We start from the raw sequence: 6,000 nt of genomic DNA, 5'->3' as shown, positions 1-6,000 counted from the left end.
CCAGGATCTTATTCTCAACCATAGGTAGCAATATTTTTTCTCGGGCCATGCTTAATGAATTTAATCTGATCGTATTAGTCATACTCATTCATCCAAAATGTGTCACTATCTGCTTTACATGTTGTTTTTACTACAGGGTTGATGATCTCTCTCTCGCTCTTGCTCTGTCTCTTTCTGTTTGCTCGCTGTGTTGGAGATAAACAGATGTTATTTTAGTAAGCGTGATAAAGGGGTGAATGGCCAAGTTTTCATTTTATCCAATAAAAATGTATCCTTGCCAGATCGATTGTTGTTGCTAGGAGACTGAAGCATCCTCTGGCAAAGGCTGCACGCGCTCTGGTACAGATGTATTTGTTCCCTCTCTCTCTCTCTCTCTCTCTCTCTCTCGCAGTATGACTCCACTGAGGGATCAGGAGTAAGAGAAACTCGTCTCAAGTGCTCAAATAGCTGCAAGATTTGCGCACTTCGCATTATAAATAAGGTAAGTCATTAGAATATTTTATCTCTGGACATTGTACTCACAATGTGGCTTTTTTCAAGAACACATATATAGGCTACGTAGGTAGGAGCTTTTTTGACAGGTAGTTTACATGCGCACGCGAGGGCAACTTCAATTATGTTGTCAACTGTTGACCTAATGACGTAGTAAAAAGGAAACGTATCTTGCGGTTTGCATTCCATTTACAGACACGTAATCATATCTGCATCCTTCATCATAATGTGATATGATGTGTGAGTGATAGTATTTGATTCATTCCAGCTCAATTCCTTTCAAGACGAGAGAAAAGTAATTGTCAGAGAAACGAAGGTTGAGTTGGAGTTTCAGAATGTCTGTAAGATGGTCATATCGGAGAAAATGAAAGAAAAGTCAGATTTCCATGCGTCGCAGTAGCAGTGTTTTCTGCAGTGTGGATAAGTTATTTTGGCTGTTACATAATTCGTTACAGACACAATGGACCGAGGATTCCACGAAATCGAAGTAGCCTAACAAACGACGTGATACGTGCTTTCTAACCTCGGTGACACAATATATGGATACAGTAACTGATGAGTTAATACAGGTATGTTTGTGGTTGAAGATTGTATTCCTACAAACTGCGCGCGAACGCATCGATTTACACACCCATCAATCCGCGGTGTGCTCAGCGACTGTGCCCTCCTCGTCCGCAGGTGAGCGCGTGTACTTGTCTTTTCTCCCACGCGGCTCTGGGATTTGATAGCAGATTGTTTAGGCATGGTGTCGATAAACCCAAATCATGTATGTGACGCTGTACTTATAGTTAAAGGTAGGACAGTTTTCGGTTGCCTCTATGTTTCTCTTCTGTCTCTCAGGACTCTCCTGACTGACAGACTAGGCGTTTACGTGTGTGCGTGCGGGCGTGAGTGAGTGAGTGTTTGTGTGTTTCTCTCTCTCTCCTGACTTGTCTATGTGTGTCACTGGGTGTCTCTCCTAAAAGCCTGAAAAGGCTCTTTCACATCACAGAGCTTTACCTGGCTCTCCTGAGTGCATTGCTGTGTGTGTGTGTGTGTGTGTGTGTGTTTGTGTGTGTGTACATGCATGCATACATGCTTGTCTGAGAGTGTGTGTGTGTTTGGATATGTGCATCTGTATGGTACAGTCTGTGTGTATGAGATGATACCTCATTTATTCCCCCACTGTCTGTTTAGAATTAAATATGTGTGTTTGTTGTCTGTTGTTTACAGCTTTGCCTCCATCAATCAGTTACTATTATACATCTATCGCCAATGAAAAGTAGTAGGCTAGTTTAAATATAGCACTATTATAAATCAAGCAGCTCACAGTGCATAGGCCTAAATTATTATTGTCAATAGCCTAGCTAATGAGTGATAAGTAATTAAAATCTGGAAAACAAACTGCACAGTGGATTGCTTAGAGAAAGAGAGTGAGTGAGAATGATTGTGTGTGTGTGTGTGTGTGTGCAGGTAAAGACAAAATATTGCTGTGCATGTGTGTGCATGGATATGGCCTTGTGGTTTGTATAGGCTATGTGTTGGTGTAGATATGTGTAGATGATGCGTGTGCGTTCCTTCATGGCCTTCTAGACTCTATTTTTCATGCAGAGCTGTACTCTGTGGGATGAATGCAGTACAGAGCCTCCATCACATCATTAGCAGTTCAACAGCACTCTCTTTACTCAGCACAGGGAAATAAGCCCTCTCAACTGGCTGTTTCTCTCTATGTGTGTGTGCGTGTCTGTGTCTGTCTGTGTCTGTGTCTGTATGCGTTTGTCTGTGCGTCCATCTGTTCGTCTGTCAGTCCTCACAGACCATCAGTCAGTCTCTTCATGCAGTAGCCAAACATGATAAGAAAGAGGGTTTGGGAATTGACATAAACAGCATGCGCAAGTTAACAAATCACTGGACTGTTGCTGTCTGTCACCTGTAGCACAGATGATGGTGCTTTTGTTGCTTTTTCTATGATTGTGAAGATGTATTAATATGGGGCCCATGCAGTCCAGATGTAGCAATGTTTGAATGAACTGATCTATGAGGATGTTATGTTTGTTGAATGAGTCTGGAAGGCCATTTACAGTAAGCTTTTATTGACTCACAGCTCGGTCTACAATCATGGTAATAACTGACTGTTCACAATCTAATGATGTCAGTGATTCATGTACAGGAAGATAACTCATCCGATACAGCTTGTAGGTGCAGTATAGAGTTATGCTTCTCTAGTGTAATGTTTGTATTTGGACAGTGGTGGGGGGGTCCTGCATTTCTGCTACAGTTGATGTGTCTCTGTAACAATCTCACACCGTTCTGCTCTGTTGAAGAAACAGGAGAGACTACAGACTGCTGCATGTAGCTCATAAACACGCACACTCTATCTCTGTGGTGTGAGGTAGTGAAAGGGCAGTGGGATACTGGTGAGTCTGAGAGAGATCAGGTCGGTTAATAAATTATGAGAGAGAGAGAGAGAGAGAGAGAGAGAGAGAGAGAGAGAGATGCTCTGTGCTCACTGGCTGTACAGGGTCTACTAACTAGAGGGTACCCAACAGGGGAAAGAACAAACACACACACACAAGTGTTAATTTTGGCACTCTTTTTTATATATAGTCTAGTCTTAGTCATTTTGACAAAAATAGTCTTAGTCACATTTTTGTCATTTGAATAATGATTTAGTCTAGTTATTGTTAAATTTCCAAAAACAGTGGGACCATTTTAGTCAACGAAATGAAGTGGGACCAAATCACCATTATTCGAGTCAAAAGCAAGTCTCAAGTCACAATGTCCAAGTCTCAAGTAGAATGGGTTGAGTCTTGAATCAAGTTGTACATTCCAAGATCAAGTCAAGCCCAGTCGAGTCACAAGTTTTTTTCAAGTCAAGTCAAGTAAAAAAAACATCTATGACTTGATAAACTATACATCTTTGTCTATTTATTGAGGCTACCAGACAACCCTTTATTATTTTGTCGACAACCCATTTTGATTATGTAATAATTCATTCCAAATGCTAGCTTCATAAGTAAATTATATATTTCAAGCAATTTTGACTTACCAAAAGGCAAGTAGGCCTATGCTAGTAATTGCTGCTTGATGCCTCATTGCTGGTGAGCTTGCGAAGTAAACGGTTCATATTCTTGATCGCCAAACCATTTTTGGAGCGACAGATGCATATTCATTTATGGCAATCCCCTATCCCTACATCTGTCCGCGGTGGCGGCTCTGGTGCTGGACGTGGCCCCCACTTCACCGTAGTCTTAGTCCCCCACCTTGTCCGCTTCCGTGACCTCCTAGCCACGGCAACCCTACTTAATAACACGGGACAGAGGGGCAGCTCGGGACAGAGGGGCAGCTCGGGACAGAGGGGCAGCTCGGGACAGAGGGGCTCTTCAGACTCCGGCAGCACAGGAGAGGAGGAAGGCTCTGGCAGATCCTGGCTGACTGGCGGATCTGGAAGAGTCTGGCTGACTGGCGGATCTGGAAGAGTCTGGCAGACTGGCGGATCTGGAAGAGTCTGGCAGACTGGCAGATCTGGAAGAGTCTGGCAGACTGGCGGATCTGGAAGAGTCTGGCAGACTGGCGGATCTGGAAGAGTCTGGCAGACTGGCGGATCTGGAAGAGTCTGGCGTATCTGGAAGAGTCTGGCTGACTGGCGGATCTGGAAGAGTCTGGCTGACTGGCGGATCTGGAAGAGTCTGGCTGACTGGCGGATCTGGAAGAGTCTGGCTGACTGGCGGATCTGGAAGAGTCTGGCTGACTGGCGGATCTGGAAGAGTCTGGCTGACTGGCGGATCTGGAAGAGTCTGGCTGACTGGCGGATCTGGAAGAGTCTGGCTGACTGGCGGATCTGGAAGAGTCTGGCTGACTGGCGGATCCTGGCAGACTGATGGCTCTGGCTGCTCCATGCTGACTGGCGGATCCTGGCAGACTGATGGCTCTGGCTGCTCCATGCTGACTGGCGGCTCTGGCTGCTCCATGCTGACTGGCGGCTCTGGCTGCTCCATGCAGACTGGCATCTCTGGCTGCTCCATGCAGACTGGCATCTCTGGCTGCTCCATGCAGACTGGCATCTCTGGCTGCTCCATGCAGACTGGCATCTCTGGCTGCTCCATGCAGACTGGCATCTCTGGCTGCTCCATGCAGACTGACATCTCTGGCTGCTCCATTCAGACTGACATCTCTGGCTGCTCCATGCAGACTGACATCTCTGGCTGCTCCATGCAGACTGACATCTCTGGCTGCTCCATGCAGACTGACAGCTCTGGCTGCTCCATGCAGACTGACATCTCTGGCTGCTCCATGCAGGCTGGCAGCTCTGGCTGCGCTAAACAGGCAGGAGACTCCGGCAACGCTGTAGAGGCGGAAGGCTCTGGCAGCGCTAAACAGGCGGGAGACTCCGGCAGCGCAGGAGAGGAGGAAGGCTCTGGCAGCGCTGAACAGGCGGGAGACTCCGACAGCGCAGGAGAGGAGGAAGGCTCTGGCAGCGCTGGAGAGGTGAGGCGCACTGTAGGCCTGATGCGTGGTGCTGGCACTGGTGGTACAGGACCAGCCCCAGGGTCCAGCCCAGGGTCCTTCACCGTCCAGTTCATCCTTCCATGTCCATAAATCCTTATTATGTTTCTCCTGCTGTTGCTGTTGCCTGTTACCACGCCGCTCGGTCCCGTTAAGGTGGGTGATTCTGTAGCGGTTCTCTTGTGGTGAAGGAGAGTCGGACCAAAATGCGGCGTGTAGATTGCGATCCATGTTTAATAAACAAACGTAAAACACGAATCAATACAAACACTACAAAAACAAAGAACGTAATGAAAACCGAAACAGCCCTATCTGGTGCAAACACAGAGACAGGAACAATCACCCAACAAACACACAGTGAAACCCAGGCTACCTAAATATGGTTCCCAATCAGAGACAATGACTAACACCTGCCTCTGATTGAGAACCATATCAGGCCAGACATAGAAATAGACAAACTAGACATGAAACATAGAATGCCCACTCAGATCACACCCTGACCAACCAAAACATAGAAATATACAAAGTAAACTATGGTCAGGGTGTGACACTGTCATTACAGCCATAAAACGGTGATGCATTTTCAAAACGGAAGATACAGAAATAAAGTGTGTTTTACATCTGCATTTGGAGCTGAAAGTAATCCTGTTAGCAGTCTATTTCAACTAGGGACATCATGTCACATTGTCACTTCTCTGGAGTCCAGCGCAAGCAGAATCATACGGTTTACATCGGAGATTACAGAATCAGATGGAAAGCATGATCTGTCTAGAGTGTTTTTCTTCCTCACAAATATTGCAATTAATTCACTCGAATATGTTACATCTTCAAGTTTTGAAGGTAGTGCGATGTTACATATATCATTAGACATATAGCCAGTACCACGTATATAATTATAACCCACCCAAACTAGGCCTATCTGAAATATGAAAATGATCAATGATGTCACCGGATAGCCTATTGTTGTGGCAAAGATGCGTCCGTAGCAGATTGCTAAATGGTACTTTATATGGATAACATGAA

The 6,000-nt window shown here is 45.7% G+C and overlaps 1 protein-coding gene across 4 annotated transcripts in view; it reads left to right on the top strand.

Annotated features, from left to right (window-relative positions):
* The first annotated feature begins 378 nt into the window (after nucleotides 1-378).
* LOC109866954 (metabotropic glutamate receptor 3) overlaps nucleotides 379-6,000 on the top strand; it is a 67,616-nt gene continuing 61,994 nt past the window's right edge. The window contains exon 1 of one of the 4 annotated variants that reach the window (XM_031802120.1): nucleotides 379-481. The gene's annotated coding sequence lies outside the window, so the exon portion shown is untranslated. Of the gene's footprint in view, nucleotides 482-694; nucleotides 1,171-6,000 lie in introns of those variants that run through there. The other 3 variants (XM_031802122.1, XM_031802121.1, XM_031802123.1) reach the window with 3 other exon arrangements.

Source organism: Oncorhynchus kisutch, linkage group LG22, assembly GCF_002021735.2.
Source record: "Oncorhynchus kisutch isolate 150728-3 linkage group LG22, Okis_V2, whole genome shotgun sequence".
Taxonomy (NCBI): domain Eukaryota; kingdom Metazoa; phylum Chordata; class Actinopteri; order Salmoniformes; family Salmonidae; genus Oncorhynchus; species Oncorhynchus kisutch.
The sequence above is the reverse complement of the archived record's forward strand: the minus strand, read 5'-3'. Positions and strand labels throughout refer to the sequence as shown.